We start from the raw sequence: 17,569 nt of genomic DNA, 5'->3' as shown, positions 1-17,569 counted from the left end.
GAATAAGGGGAAAAGCCCTATGATTAATGATGATGAAGAAGACAAGAATGGACCTACCTATCCTCCAGGCTCTACGCCTCCACGTGCGCAGGTTTAGACTGAGGTGCACCCACATAGATCCTCTATTTCAATAAGGCCTCAGCTGTTTCAAAACGATATTCTAATACCGATGAACTCCCAAGCCGAATCAGGCTCTAACCCTAGTGAAAACCCAGCTAATTTTGTTGTCCCAGATTTCGATGAAGTAGATGAGAAGGATAAAGTAAAGGAAGAATTGCCAAAACAGTTTGAGGAGAAATAGAAATGGATTGAAGAGAAGTTTAAGGCAATAGAAAATATTGAAATTTATCATGGGATATATGCAAAAGATCTGAGTCTGGTCCCGGATTTAGTGCTTCCTTATAAGTTCAAGATGCCAAATTTTGAGAAATATAGTGGGACCAGTTGCCCTGAAGCCCATATTACAATGTTCTGTAGGAGAATGATGGGGTACATTAACAATGATCAGCTACTAATACATTATTTTCAGGATAGCCTCGTTGGGGCGGCATCTAAATGGTATAACCAGTTGAGCCGAGCCAAAATCGGCACTTGGAGGGATTTGGCGCAGGCTTTTCTGAGACAGTACAGTCATGTATCAGAAATAATGCCTGATAGAATCACTTTGCAGAACTTGGAAAAGAAATCGAATGAAAGTTTTAGACAGTACGCACAGAGGTGGAGAGAGATTGCAGTTCAAGTTCAACCACCACTTTTGGAAAAAGAAATGACAATGCTCTTCAACAATACATTAAAGGCCCCATTCATTACACACTTTTTGGGAAGTGCTTCAAAGAATTTCTCGGATATAATCATGAATGGTGAAATGATTGAACATGCTATTAAAAGTAAAAGAATAGATGGAGGGGAGAATAGTAGAAGGTCAGCCCCAAAGAAACGAGAAAATGAAGTAAACAATGTGAATGCATACAACAAATCAATTACAGTGAATCAACCAGGGAAGGCGGTTGCAAATCAACAAAGTTCAGGAGTGAGACAAAATACTGAAAAACCCCAATTTACGCCAATTTTGATGTCATATAAGGAGTTGTATCAGAATTTATTTAATGCACATGTTGTCTCTCCTCATTACTTGACCCCTTTACAACCCCCTTATCCCAAATGGTACGATGTAAATGCACAATGTGACTATCATGCGAGAATTTCAAGGCACTCAATAGAGAATTGCACTGCCTTCAAGAAGGTAGTTGAAAAGCTCATTAGTTTGGGTGTTGTCAAATTTGATGACTTGCCTAGCGCAGAAAATCCGTTGCCCAATCATGCTGATAAGGGTGTAAATATGATGAGCGAAGGTATGGGGGAAGAAGTTAAGACTGACATCGCTGAAGTAAAAACTCCGTTGAAATAGGTCTGGAAGGAGATGGCAAAAAGAGGGTTAGTAATTTCAGATTTTGAGGAAGGGTATGAGATGGGAAATTATTGTGAATTCCACCATAAAATAGGGCATGAAATCCAAGAATGTGAAGGATTTAAGGCTTTGGTTCAAAACATGATGGATAACAAGGAGATGAGGTTCTATGAAGATGCGGAAGAAAGGAGAAGCATATGCGCGACAGAATCGGGAACAGGGACTCCAAAAATAAATCATCCTGTGGTCATTATCTCACGCCCTATGAGTAATGAGGCTAGGGTTCAGGTAACACCAAAAATTGTAATCATGAAACCGTCAAGTTTCACATATAAGGATGATAAAATGGTCTCATGGAATTATAGATACAATGTGACAATCCTAGGAAAAGAAGTTGAGGGCAATATGGTAAAAGAATATCAGGAAAGGGGTTCTTATACACGTAATGGGAAGCGTTATGACACTCAAGCAGAATTGCCAAGAAAAAGACTCTGATGGTAGAACAGAGGAAAGGGAAAGCAGCAGAATCTGAGCCATTGGTTAATGAACCAATAAAATAAGAAGAAGCAAAGGAGTTCTTGAAGTTCTTAAAGCATAGTAAATACAGTGTTGTGGAGCAATTGCACAAACTGCCAGCCCGTATTTTAGTATTAGCTTTGCTCTTAAGCTCAGAAGTACATCGAAATGCACTGATGAAGGTACTAAATGAAACATATGTGGCCAATGACATTTCAGTCAATAAGTTGGATCGGTTGATCAATAATATAAGTGCTGACAATTTTATTTTCTTCAATGATGATGAAATACCGTCTAGAGGTAGGGGTTCTACTAAAGCTCTACACATTACTACCCGATGTCGGGGGACACATTACTAGGGGTTTTGATCGATAATGGATCCGCATTGAATGTACTGCCTTTATCCACTCTTAGTCGGTTACCGGTGGACAGTTCACACATGAAAGCATGCCAGAGCATAGTAAGGGCATTTGATGGAACAGAAAAGAGGGTTATGGGAAGAATTGAAATTCCACTAAGGATTGGCCCAACTACTTATGAGGTGGACTTTCTAGTAATGGATATTAAGCCATCCTACAACTGTTTATTGGGGAGACCGTGGATACACTCGTCAGGGGCAGTACCTTTATCGTTACATCAAAAGGTGAAGCTAATATCAGAGGGTCTATTGGTAACAATAAGTGCGGAGGAGGATATCATTGCGATGGTAACGGGTGATGCACCTTATGTAGAGACCAATGATGAGGAAATGGAATGTTCTTTCCAGTCCTTGGAATTTGTGAACGCAAATTTTATCGTTGAGGGAAACAGAATTCAGGTACCAAAGATATCCAAGACTACCGAGATGGGTCTACAGTTGATGGTAGGAAGAGGAGCTTCGCCAGGGAAAGGGTTAGGAAAATACCTTCAAGGAAAGATTGAAACACCTATGCTGAAGGAAAAGTTTGATTGTTTTGGCTTAGGTTACAAGCCAGATATGAAATAGAAGAGGAAAGAAGCGGAAAAAAGACAGGAGAGAAGAAGGGCACGTTTGAGTGGAGAGGATGTCAAGTGGGAGCCTTTGACCTTTCCCCACATATCTAAATCCTTTGTGTCGGGTGAGCTTATTTACCCTGAGCAATGAGTGTCTAGAAGGGAAAGCATTGAAAAAATGTTGGAAAATGTTCACATCAATGCTATAGAAACAATTGAAAGAAGGACCTTGTTGGAGATTTGCCCTTAAGAACCTAGGAGTGAGCTAAACAATTGGACTGCAGAAGAAATACCTGTAGTCTTTAAAGCTTATTCAGAGTAATGTTCAAAATATTCTTGTTGTTTTTAGCCTAAAAATGATAGGAAATCCTTGGTGAAACAGGCTTAAGTCTGAATATCATTATTCTAATAAAATACATCTTTGCATTCATTTTGAGCAATTATTCTTTTATTCTTTCCAGGCAAGTAAATATTTTCCATTTGATTGATTGTCTTCCAAATGATTCTTTCATTATATTTATAACCTTATTGTACCAACAATTATTCATAAATTTATATATTTTTGTATATTCTTTGGTGTATCCCCATAGGTCTTCAGATATCAATGACAGGAGTGATGCTGTTTCAAACACGGAGTCTCTTTTTGAGCAAGACATGTGTTTGGAGGGATCTCATGACTTTAAAAATGACGAAGACTGTGGTGTATCTCAGTACTTGTTGAGAATGGTGGAACAATAGGATAAACAAATCCTACCTCATAAGGAACCATTAGAAATTGTGAGTCTAGAGGAAGGAAAAGAGGTGAAAATTGGAACTGATATCACCGCAAAGACAAAACATGACCTCATTGAGTTACTCGAAGACTTCAAAGATGTTTTCGCATGGTCATACCAGGATATGCCAAGGCTAAATACCAGCATTATGGTACATCGTTTACCTATAAAAGAATATTGTAAACCGGTTCAGCAGAAGCTTAGAAGAATGAGACTTGATATTGTATTGAAAATAAAAGAGGAGGTCAAAAAGCAGTTCGATGCTGGATTCTTACAAGAGGTCAAGTATTCAGAATGGGTAGCAAATATCGTCCCTGTTCCCAAAAAGGATGGAAAGGTACGAATGTGTGTGGATTATAGGGACTTGAACAAGGCTAGTCTAAAAGACAACTTTCCGTTGCAACACATTGATACTTTGGTAGATAATACAGCAGGCTACTCATTATTTTCTTTCATGGATGATTTTTCTGGATACAATCAAATAAGGATGCATCCTGAAGATATGGGGAAAACCACATTCATTACCCTATGGGGAATATTTTGTTACAAAGTAATGCCCTTTGGATTGAAGAATGCAGGAGCAACGTATCAAAGGGCAATGGTCACCCTGTTTCATGACATGATGCATAAAGAAATTGAGATCTATGATATGATTGCAAAATCTAGAACTAAAGAAGATCATCTTCGAGTCTTGACGAAATTATTCTTAAGATTGAGAAAATTTCAGGTCAAGCTCAACCCAGCAAAATGCATATTTGGAGCCAGATCAGGAAAGTTGTTGGGCTTCATAGTCAGTAGGAAGGGGATTGAGATTGACCCGGATAAAGTTAAAACAATACGAGATCTGCCTCCTCCAAGCACTCAGAAAGAGGTCCGAGGTTTCCTAGGCAGGTTAAACTACATTGCTCGGTTCATTTCACAATTGACTGAGAAATGCGATCCAGTATTTCATCTTCTGAAGAAACATAATCCGGGAGAATGGGATGAGGAATGTCAGAAAGCTTTTGACAAGATAAAGCAATACTTGGCTAATGCTTCAATACTATCACTGCCTAGTCCAAATAGGCCATTGATATTGTATCTAACGGTGTTTGACAATTCCATGGGATGAGTCTTGGGCCAACATGACGAAACAAGAAAGAAAGAAAGAGCAATATACTATCTCAGCAAGAAATTCACTGATTGTGAAATGAGGTACTCATCTATTGAAAAGTTGTGTTGTGTTTTAATTTGGACAACTCGAAGACTAAGGCAATACATTTTGTATCATACGACTTGGCTGATTTCAAAGTTGGATCCTTTAAAGTACATGATGGAATCAACTGCTTTAAATGGGAGAATGGCTAGATAGCAAATTCTGCTCTCTGAATTTGACATAGTATATGTAAGTCAGAAGGCTATAAAAGGAAGTGCAATAGCTGATTTTCTAGCCAGCAGAGCCTTGGAAGACTATGAGTCTTTGAACTTCGATTTTCCAAATGAGGACTTAATGTATGTGGAAAACACTGAAGAAAACCCACAAATAGACCACATATGGAAGTTGAATTTTGATGGAGCTTCAAATGCTATGGGTAATGGAATTGGGGCAGTCTTGGTATCCCCAAGTGGAGATCATTATCCTGTCACTAGCAAGTTGGACTTCGATTGCACAAATAATATGGCAGAATATGAAGCATGTATTATGGGTATTCGGGTGGCCATTGAACATAAAATCAAAGTGCTAAAAGTATATGAAGATTCTGCATTGGTGATATACCAACTTAAAGGAGAATGGGAAACTAGAGACCCTAAGTTGATCAGTTATAAAGAGCTAGTTCTTGAATTGATTGATGAGTTTCATGACATCACATTCTGTTACCTCCCAAGAGATGAAAACCAGATGGCTGACGCATTGGCTACTCTAGCCTCGATGATTAAGGTGAACAAGTTAGAAATCATGAAGCCTATTCAAATGAGCATATATGAGGTTCCGACTCATTGCTACAACATAGAAGAGGAGGGAAAAGATGATCGCCCTTGGTATCAAAGTATACTACAATATGTGAAGAATCAGAAATACCCTAATCAAGCGACAGAAAATGACAAGAGTACACTGAGAAGAATAGCCATTGAGTATGTCTTAGATCGGGAAATGTTGTACAAGAGAGGGAAAGATCAAGTGCTGTTAAGATGTGTAGATGCCGTGGAGGCTAGAAGGATCTTGGAAGAAGTCCATGAGGGCATTTGCGGAACCCACGCCAATGATTTCACAATGGCCAGACAGATCATGAGATTCGGGTACTATTAGTCTACCATGGAAGGAGATTACATTGCTTATGCAAAGAAATGTCATAAATGTCAAATCTATGGAGATAAGATATGTGTACCTCCCTCACCTCTGCATGTTATGACTGCTCCGTGGCCATTCTCCATGTAGGGCATGGATGTTGTTGGGCCAATAGCACCAAAGGCTTCAAATGGGCATCATTTCATCTTTGTATTCATCGATTACTTTACCAAGTGGGTGGAAGCTGCTTCATATGCAAATGTCACGAAATCGGAAGTTAGTAAATTCTTAAAAAAGGAGATCATTTGTCGATATGGAATGCCTGAAAGAATCAAATCTGAAAATGCGTTGAATTTGAATAATAGCACAATAGCGGAGGTCTGTAGTCAGTTCAAGATCAGTCACCATAACTCGTCGCCATATCGCCCAAAGATGAATGGTGCAATGGAGGCGGCCAATAAAAATATTAAGAGAATTGTAGGGAAAATGACTGAAACCTACAAGGATTGGTATGAGAAGCTATCATTTACTCTCTTAGCTTACCGAACATCTGTTAAGACCTTTACTGGGGCAACACCCTTTTCTCTAGTTTATGGGATGGAAGCTGTTTTACCCTTTGAAGTGGAGATTCCTTCTCTTCGGGATTAGCTGAATTAAAATTGGATGAAGCAAAATGGGTTCAGTCTCGATATGACCAGTTGAACTTAATAGAGGGGAAGAGGTTAAAAGCCATTCAGCATGGTCATATGTGTCAAAAACGGATGATGCGAGCCTATAACAAAAAGATTCGTCCCAGAGAATTCTACGAGGGGGATCTGGTGTTGAAAAAAATTCTTCCTATACAAAAAGACTTTAGAAGAAAATGGATGCCAAGTTGGGAGGGTCCTTATGTCGTAAAGATGACCTTTTCTGGTGAAGCTTTGATTCTAAGTGAGATGGATGGAAAAAACTTGCCAAATCCTGTAAACTCAGACTCAGTCAAGAAATACTTCACTTGAAGGAAAGGGACCAAAGTGAAAACCCACAAAGGGTGCTTTGATTCTAAAAAAAAATGGAGAGGCCAAGGTGAAAACCTGCAAAGGGCGCCTTGAGACCAAAGGGGATTTGAGTTGAAAACCCGAAAAGGGCGGCTCAAATATTGATAAGAATGGGGCATGAGGTGATTAGAGCAGTTCAAATTTTGATCAGATTGGGGCAAGTAATGATCTTGCTATACCTGAGTCATCAGGAAAGGGTATGCGACATCTTGGAACATTGACAGAGTACTATAAATCTCCTAAACACATGTCAAACTCAGAAAGGTCTTCAGAAAGTTTGTACAGAGGAGTTCAAGCTGCGATATTTGGGGCACCTAGTTTTTATACTATTCATATTAGCTTTATTGAAATACTTCATCCTTTTTCAAGATACAATCAATTCCTCCTTTATTCTCAATATTCTTGATAATTTATTCATTGAAAGTTATGCTCTCAAATCAAGTCTATTTTATCCATTGTTTTGTTCTTTTCGCAAGCATGTTGCATTAGAATAAGGATTAATGGACTAATAAAACTTTCACAAGGGAAGTTCTGCATATTACTCGAAAAAGTTTGTAAATAATACAATAACCTGGAACAGGACTTTTGTTTAGAACAAACCAAGTTTAAAGGTCGGAGATCTAAAAGGGAAAAGTCTGAATTAAGACAATCCTCTTGGATTTTGTTGACAGAAACATTGATTGAACAAAATAATCATGAGTTAGTAAGAAGAGATCTCTTTTGGGGAAAATTTTTCATGCATAAATATTTGATGTGGCACTTTGAGAATGGTATAAAAACCAAAGAATTACACGTTTTGCATCCTTAAATGGCGATAGGAAAGGATTGAGAAAGGACCAAATCTCCTCATTTTGTAGTTACAAATTTTTGAGACCCAGAGGATTGAACTTGTAGGTTTACAGTGGGGGCAATTTAATTAAATGTTTCATTGAAGACACCGGCCAAGAAGGAACGTGTTGAATCATGGCCGTGACAAAGCCTTAATAAACTTTGAGCAATGATAACTTAAGTGATAAAGAAGGATCATTTTCGAAAAAAATAAAAAAAATAAAATTCTGCATTCATGTAAATATCATTCACACATGTCTAGTTAGGAGCATTTGATTCATTTTGATCATACCATCCTAATCATTAGGCATAAATAGGTTCATTATACAGGTCATGTTCCCTAGAGAATAGATCAGTGAAGATAGCAGATCTTGCCTTCCTGCATTGACAGCAAAGTAGATCACAAAACAAAGCCTTGCCTCCTTCAGTTGCAATGGAACAAGTTAAAGATTACAGATCTTATCTCCCTAAGCAGTAGTGGAGCAGATCGAAGACGGCGAATCTTATCTTCCCCAGGAGTAGGGAAACAGATTTAAGCCAGTAATTCTATCTCCCTGGGCAGCAGTGGAATAGATTGAAGAGTATAGATCTTATCCCCTTAAGCAGTAGTGGAGCAAATCAAAGACGGCGAATCTCATCTTCCCCAAGAGTAGGGAAATAGATTTAAGCCAGTAATTCTATCTCCCTGGGCAGCAGTGGAATAGAATGAAGAGTACAGATCTTATCTCCCGAATAGTACATATCTTATCTCTCTAAGCAGTAGTAGAGCAGATCGAAGACGGCGAATCTTATATTCCCCAGGAGTAGGGAAATAGATTTAAGCCAGTAGTCCTATCTCCCTAGTCAGCAATGGAATAGATTGAAGATTATAGATTTTATCTCCCTAAGCAATAGTGGAGTAGATCAAAGATGACAAATCTTATCTCCCTAAGCAGTAGTGGAGCAGATTGAAGCCAGTAGTCCTATTTCCCTGGTCAGCAGTGGAATAGGTTAGAAATTACAGATCTGGTCTCCCTAAACAGTAGTGGAGCAGGTCGAAGACGGCAAATCTTATCTTCCCCAGGAGTAGGGAAGCAGATTTAAGCGATGAATCTTATTTCCCCGACATCACATTGAAGCAGATTAAGGTTGTAATACCCGATTTTGGCCCGGGTAAAAAGGCCCAAATACAACAAAATTACAAACGGGCCACAAAGCCCCAAAACCAAATTCAGTGGCCCAAATTACAATGGCCCAAAACGGATGAAACCCTAGGGTTTCTAATCTTCAACAGCGCCGCAGTCGAGCCTTGCTTTGCCTCCGGATCTCCGTATCATTGCCTGCAAGAAATAAGCACAAGAAAGGAAAGAAAATCAAATTGAACCAAATCAAATCAAGCATATTTCTTGTTTCTTTATTTGATTTATTTTTTATTCAACTATAAAAAGACATCAAATACATTGTAATAGGGATCGGATTTTTTTTTCAAAATCAGAAATAAAATATACTACTACTTTCACAACCAAAACAGAGTTCAAATAAGAAAGCAGAATCGATTCAAAAGGTTGCTATTAACAGTTTATTATTCTCTTGTTAGATTATATGTTTCATTTACTTATTTGCATGCGCATAAACTGAGTAAAAGGAAAGAGATAACCTTTTCTTCGATTCTGAAGCGTTCGAGGGAGCCACGCCGAGGATCGGTGGCTGGAAACCGAAGCGTTTCCTTGACTTTTTGGCATTTTTCGTTGATATTTTGAAAACTCCGAACCCTGGTTCGGGTTTAGGAAGGCTAAAGGAACTAAATGGGGAAATTTCCCCTTTTTCGGCCACCGCAGACGGTGGTGCCGACGCCGGAGATCGGCAGCCTGCGCGGTGGTCGGTGACCGTCCGATGACCGGCCGACGGCCGGAGGACTGAAAGGTTGAGAGTTTTTTTGTTAAAAAGGATTTGTTTTTTTTTTAAAGAAAGTTGGAAAATGAAATTTGAGGCTTTAATTTGGCTTAAATAGGCCAATCAAAACGGCGCCGTTTTGGGGAGGATCCGTAGCGTCGACGACCAGGACCTGAGATCCACGTGTTTTTTGCGGAGGGAAAATTGCACTTTTAGCCCCTCCGCCTTTTAATACTATTGCAATTAAGTTTTTATTTTTTTAAATTCGCCCTGTCATTTCTTCTAATTTCAATTTAACCCTTCTTGTACGACACCGTTTTAGAGGAGAAGGGAAAATTGCCCTTCCAGCCCCTCTATGTAATTCGTGCATTCAATTTGGTCCTCCAGACTTTATTTATTTGCGGATTCACCCCTGTTCTTTTACTTGCTAACCAATTTAGTCTTTTTTTCATATTTTTTCTTAAAATCAGTATTTCTAATTTTTTTTAATATATTTGCTGTTTTATGTACATATTTTTAACGAATGTTTTTATATATATTTTTTATTTTTATGACAATTATTATTATTATTTTTATACATTTTACGTATATGTATATATTTAGTTTTTAAAACAAATATTCTTTTATATCAATAAACACATATATTTTTTATTTTATTTCTAAAACGCCTAAATACCTATTTATTTTTTAAACACATAATTTATATGTATATATTTTTAAAATACATTGTATATTTTATAATCTAGAATTCTACATGTAAATTCATGTATATGCCTCTTATTCCTTATAATTTCAATATATATTATAAACTTTCTATTCTTTATTTATTTTGTTTGTTTTCTTCGTTCGCTATTTTTATTACATTATTTTTTATCTATTTTGCATATTTATGTGATATTTTATATGTCATTAGTTATTTTTGCCTTTATATTAATTTTATTTGTTTACTATTCATGTTATTACACCATTGATGTATTTATTATGGTACTTGTTTTGCAACAATTATGCATACGTTCAATTTAACATTACATGTTTTACTCGATTTTTTAAAAAAAAAAAGAAAAATCAAACTCTTTCAAAATGGATATTCTTCAAATCAAAATAAACTCATTATTGGGCATTCAACACGTTGTGTCCTAACGTATTGGATGTGACGCATTGATTTCTCGAAATGAGGATTTTTTTAAAACAAATCATGAAGGAAATGTTCCGAGTTTGAGATTCTAAAGGAATTGTGCCCTAACGTATTGGGTGTGATTTCTTAAATCTTGGATAAGTGGAAGTTCTTTTAAAGTAAAGGAAATATTCCGAGTTTGGGATTCTAAAGGGATCGTGCCATAACGTATTGGGTGTGATTTCTTAAATCTTGGATGAGTGGATGTTCTTTTAGTTTTATTCTGACCTAATTCATTTTGGGGAAAATTAGAATGTTGTGCCCTAACGTATTGGGTGTGGCATTTTTGCTTCTCTGATTTGAAAAGGGTCTTAATATGCAACGTTTTAAGTTTTTTTATAGATTATATTTTCCAAATTCTCGACCTTAAGATACTAATTGATTAACTAGGTACCAATTTTGGGCGTTACGAGGGTGCTAATCCTTCCTCGAACGTAACTGACTCCCGGATCCGTTTTTTTTAAAACTCGTAGACCAAAACCGTTTTTTGGTGATCCAATCACACCTCAATAAAAGATTGGTGGCGACTCCTAATTTTCACTTTTTAAAGTCGGCAACCTAAAAAATTTTGTTTTTCAAAAAGATGGTTTCGACAGCTTGGCGACTCCACTGGGGAATTTTTTTTAAAGAGAGTCGAGCCACAAAGTTAATTAACTTTTGTCTTAAGGTCGAGAAAATATTTAAAAAAAACTCATAACATCCTTTGCATTCATTATCTTCTTGTTTAAAATTGTTTGCATTATACATTTCATGAGTTGAACAGTTTTACCCTTTTAAGTGGGAGTGAGAAGCTATGCCTCCGTGAGGTTTTTTACCTCCGTGTAGGGTAGTGGATTGCTTTCGGGATACATCCGTACCTATGTCTTCGTGAGATTTTTTATCTCCATGCAGCCATAGGGAAATGTATTCCCCTGAACTGAACTCAGTCCATATGAGCCTATAATGGGTGAGGATTGAGGAATCTGCAGGTTCGGGTACCTTTACTCTAGAAGCCAAGCCTCATATAATGACCCTTAGGAATCCACCTTAAGTAAAATCATACTAAACCCTAGTAGATAACCAATTTGGGATCTTTATTATTTCTTGATTATATCTTGTGTTTCTATGTTATACTGACTTTTGGTGTTTTATTTGCATGACATGGCATTTCATTTCATCATAAAAGGTGTCAATTCAAATTCAGTTGCTAGATAGAAGGCTTAACATGGAAAGCAGGTTTCTTGATAAAGTGGAGGACAATGCGGCTGTTTGAACTTGGTCTGAGACAACGCAGCAAGAAAAGGGTAATAGTTTGGCTGATGGGCATGTATCGGAGTTATGAGACTTTACGCATATCAATGCAACTCAAAATAATTTGCAAGAATTGAAGGAAATATGGGGTCAGTGGAGTGACGAGGTTAGACAACTCTTTTATGATAATTATGGGGATTTGCCTTATTTGCTTGATGTGAAGGTAGACAAGCATTTGTTTCAAGCCCTCGCCCAATTCTGGAATCCTGCCTACAGTTGCTTTACATTCGGGAAGGTCGATTTAGTGCCTACGATAGAGGAGTATATGGCTTTACTCCGTTGTTCAAAGTTTCAAGTGGACAGGGTCTATTCGAGAGCGGTAAATGTTCCAACCTTTTCCAAAAAGCTTATGAGTGTAACAGGAATGAGCGAGCAGTGGATTGTCGCACGAATTAAGCAAAAGGGAGACAGTAAGTGCATTCCTTGGAGGGGCTTGAAAGATGCAATCCTCACACACCCAGATGTCAGGAAAAGGTTAGATGTTTTTGATTTAAGTATATATGGCTTGGTTGTCTTCCCTAAGGCCTTGGGATATGTAGATGAAACAGTCACTGATTTATTCGACCGGCTCGATAAGAAAGTTACACCGATTCCAGCAATCTTGGCAGAGACTTTCAGGTCGTTGAGTGCATGCCGGAAGACGGGTGAAGGTAGATTTATCGGATGTGCACAACTTCTACTCGCGTGGTTTCACAGTCACTTTTGGAAGGTGGATAAAGTGTCGTATCGGGTTTTCTCTGAAAATTATTCACCGGTAAAGGAGATAGTCGCTACGCCCAGGAGAGACGACATTTCGAAGGAAAAGTGGATAGCAATTCTTCAAAATCTTCGAGAGGAGGACATTGAGTGGAGAGCTCCTTGGTTACTTCCAGACGAGATCATGTATAGGTGTGATAGTTTTGATTGGGTTCCTTTGCTAGGGGTTTGGGGAGCTACTGGATACGCCCCATTATTGGTGCTAAGGCAATATATGTCAAGGCAATTTATACCTGCGACCCAAGGGTTAGCTGATTGTGAATTTTCGTACAAGGATGATGGTTACAGAAATAAGAATCAAGAGATGGTTAGTGCGTGGAAACAAACTCGCCGAATGAGGAGGTTAGCTGTGGGTCCAATGACAACTCCTGGGTATCATCAATGGTGGGCTAAAAGGATAAATGATAATACACTTAAGTTAAATCAAGAAGAAAGCCAGTCAATAGGAGAGCATTTGCGAGTCATTCTTTCTGAGTTGGAAATGGTAAGACAAGATTTTGAGAGGAAGAATGCGGATTTGGAAAAAAGAATAGAGCAAATGGAGGCGGAAAAGACGAACTTGAGATTAGACATAGGCGTTCAGAAGCTTGAGAATGAGAGGTTGAAGAAAGAAAAGAACAAAGCTGATAAGGAACTGGGCAGTCTAAAGACGGATTATAAAAAGCTGCGCTTGTCAATAAGAACTGCTGGGCTGGGAAAGACATCAGAACAGTGGCGAGTAGAAATCCAAGGAGAAAAGGACAAGGCCGGTAAGTGGGAACAGATATTCTAAGAGATGCAAAGGCGAAATGAGGCCTTAGAGAAGAGTTTTTCAGAAAGTCAGAAGGAAAAGGGGGAGTTAAAGGATAGGGTGATTGTATTGGAAAGATCCCTTCGTCAGTATCGAAGCCGAAATTCTACGATAGAGTTAAAAGCTAGCTTGAGCAAGATCGAAGAAATGGAGAAAAAAATTGAAGAGTTAGAGATGGAGCTGCAAAATTATGAGATCCAGATCAAGTACTTAAAAGCAAACGAGAGTCATAGTAATGAATAGCTTCACCATTTTCAGAATCAAGTTAGAAGAAGAGATCATCTTATTGAGGAAGCTGTAGTCCAGATTCGAGAAGTAGCTGACCATATACAGACTTTAGCAGTACAAGCTGACACGCTGAGTGTGAAGTATGAATTAGAGTCAGATCGGGGGCAAGAATTGGCTTTGTTACTTAGAAAGATTAGAGTTCTGGGTACTAGGGCAAGGTCGTATTTGTAATTCATTTTATGTAAAGGAATTTAATTTCTAGTAAAGTTTTCTTATATGGAATTGAATTCAAATTGACACCTTTTTCTGCATTCATTTCATGCATTGCATTGTTTCATATGCATTAATAAATACATTAAGGGATTCTAATTAATCTAAATTACTCATCAGTTAATCTGGAAACCAATCAAGCCATCAAACACTGCTACGGAACTCGATCCAAAACTAGAGACATGGACTAAAGGCTAGAACAGTTCCAGAAAGAAATGCAAGAGCAAATGAATGAGCAATTAGAGAAGATTCAACAAAAGATGATGGAAAAAATAATGGAATCTCAAGGGAGTATGATGGCTAAGTTGACTCAGTTATTGGCTGGAGGAGTTGACAAAGGAAAGGGGTTGGTACTCAACAATGAAGAAGGAGACAACGAGGGACCTGTTTATTCCTCAGGACTTACTTCTCAACAAGTGGGGATATATCCGCGCAAATCCTCTGTCACTATCAAACCTCAGGACGATACTGAAACACCGATAAACTTCCAAGCTAGAGACAATCTTGCTAATCCTATTATCCCAGACTTCGATGAGACAATCGAGAAAATGAATGATGAATTGCCGAAACAGCTTGAGGAAAAGTATAAATGGCTAGAAGAAAAACTTAGAGCGATAGAAGGTACTGAGAGCTACCACGGAATTGATGCTAAAGAATTAAGCTTGGTTCCAGGTCTGGTACTTCCTCACAAGTTCAAAATGCCAAAATTTGAGAAATACAACGGGACTAGTAGCCCCGAAGCTCATATTACTATGTTCTGCAGAAGGATGACTGGATATGTTAATAATGACCAGTTGTTGATACATTGCTTCCAGGATAGCCTCGCAGGGGCTGCATCCAAATGGTACAATCAACTAAGCCGTACCCATATAAATTCATGGAGAGATCTAGCACAGGCATTCTTAAAACAGTACAACCATGTGACTGACATGGTACCTGATAGAATTACTCTGCAGAACATGGAAAAGAAGCCTGGTGAAAGTTTCAGGCAGTACGCACAAAGATGGAGGGAAGTTGCTGTCCAAGTTCAGCCATCTCTTCTAGAAAGAGAAATGACGATGCTTTTCGTTAATACATTGAAGGCCCCATTTATTACGCATCTGTTAGGGAGTGCTTCTAAAAGTTTTTCTGATATAATTATGAATGGGGAAATGATAGAAAATGCCATCAGAAGTGGGAAAACAGATGCTGGGAAAAGTAGCAGAAGGCCAGTTTCGAAGAAGAAAGAGAACGAGGTCAACAACACAAGTTCGTATTCGAAGACAGTTACAGTAAGTCAATTGGGGAATACGGCTGTTAACCAGCAGGGATCATCAAAGCAAAGATCTGACACAAGACAAAACACAGAGAAGTTTCAATTTACGCCAATCCCAATGTCGTATAGGGAGCTGTATCAAAATCTATTCAATGCACACGTGGTTGCCCCTCACCATTTAAAACCCCTGCAACCTCCATATCCCAAGTGGTACGATGCAAACGCACAGTGCGATTATCATGCGGGAATTGTGGGGCATTCTATAGAACATTGTACGACATTCAAGAAGCTGGTAGAAAGGCTTATAAGCATGGGCGTGGTAAAATTGGATGATTCACCAAATACAGAAAATCCATTACCTGATCACAACGGAGTGAACATGATAGGTGGGAGCATGGGTAGAAAGATCAAGGAAGACATATCAGAAGTGAAAATTCCTTTGAGGTGGATCTGGGAAAATATGGTGAAAAGGGGATTGATCATCCCGAGTTCAGAGAGAAGTGTCGAAGGGGTGGAAAATTACTATGGGTTCCATCACAAGGAGGGACATAAAATCCAGGAATGTGCAGAATTTAGAGCCTTGGTTCAAGAACTGATGGATAACAAGGAGATGGAATTTTATGAAGAAGTTAAGGAGGAGGGGAGCATTTGCACATCAGAGGCTTCGAAGGTTCCAAGAATGGTGCAACCTGTGGTCATTATCTCGCGACCTAAGAAGGATGAGGTGAGAGCACCAGTAATGCCAAAAATCATAATAAAGAAACCTGCAACCTTTCCTTATCAAGACAGTAAGAAGGTCCCATGGAACTACGAGTGCAATACGACTGTCCTAGGAAGTGAGGCGGCAAAGAGTCGGTGTGTGAGTACTGATCCAGAGTCTATGAAAGAGGCTATAATAGGGGAGCAAAAAGGGAAAGTAGTTGAGTCAGTGAATGAGGAAGAAACTGTGGAATTCCTTAAAATTTTAAAACATAGCGAGTATAATGTCGTTGAGCAGTTGCATAAACAACCGGCCCGCATATCTGTACTGTCCTTACTCATGAATTCCGAAGTGCATCGAAATACGTTGATGAAGATGCTAAATGAGACCTATGTGTCCAAGGATATTTCTATCAGTAAGCTAGATCGGTTGGTCAATAATATCAGTGCTGATAATTTCATATTTTTCAATGATGATGAAATACCTTCGGGGGGCATGGGATCTACCAAAGCTTTGCATATCACTGCACGATGCAAGGGGCGTATTTTGCCAGGAGTACTAATTGACAATGGATCAGCTTTGAACATTTTACCGTTATTCACACTGAACAGGCTACCTGTAGACAATTTGCACATGAAAACGTGTCAAAATGTAGTGAGGGCATTTGACGGTACAGAAAGAAAGGTCATGGGAAGAATTGAGGTACCCTTACTGATTGGTCCAACAGTTTATGAGGTAGATTTTATTGTGATGGACATCAAACCTTCCTATAACTGCTTATTAGGAAGACCATGGATACATTCGGCAGGGGCAGTTCCGTCATCATTACATCAGATGTTGAAGTTAGTGTCAGATGGTTGGCTAGTGACAATAAAAGCCGAAGAGGATATAATAGCAATTGTATCTAATGAGATGCCATACGTGGAGACCAATGACGAGTCAGTTGAATGCTCATTTCGATCTTTGGAGTTTGTAAATGCGGCATTTGTTCCTGTAGGGAGCAAAATTATGGCTCCAAAATTATCCAAAACAACAGAGATGGGTTTACAATTGTTGGTAGGAAAAGGAGCTTTACCCGGAAGAGGGCTAGGGAGATATTTGCAAGGGAAAATTGAGGCTCCAATGCTAAAAGAAAAGCAAGATCATTTTGGCTTAGGATACAAGCCGGATAGAAGACAAATAAGGAAATAGATAGAAAAAAGGCAGGAAAGAAGAAGGGCGCGTTTGAAGGGGGAGGAAGCTAAGTGGGAGCCATTGATAATTCCCCACATATCCAAAACCTTCGTATCCGGAGGGATCATTCATCAGGAGAGAAAGAAATCGGTTGAGGAAAGCATCGAGGAGACATTGGGAAATATGTACATTAACGCCATTCATGAGCTTGGGAATGAAGAGAGAAGTTGGCTAGACATTCGTCCTTATGAGCCTGGGAGC

This window comes from Gossypium raimondii, chromosome 8 (genome assembly GCF_025698545.1).
Source record: "Gossypium raimondii isolate GPD5lz chromosome 8, ASM2569854v1, whole genome shotgun sequence".
Classification (NCBI taxonomy): Eukaryota; Viridiplantae; Streptophyta; class Magnoliopsida; order Malvales; family Malvaceae; genus Gossypium; species Gossypium raimondii.
This window is presented reverse-complemented; position numbering follows the sequence as displayed.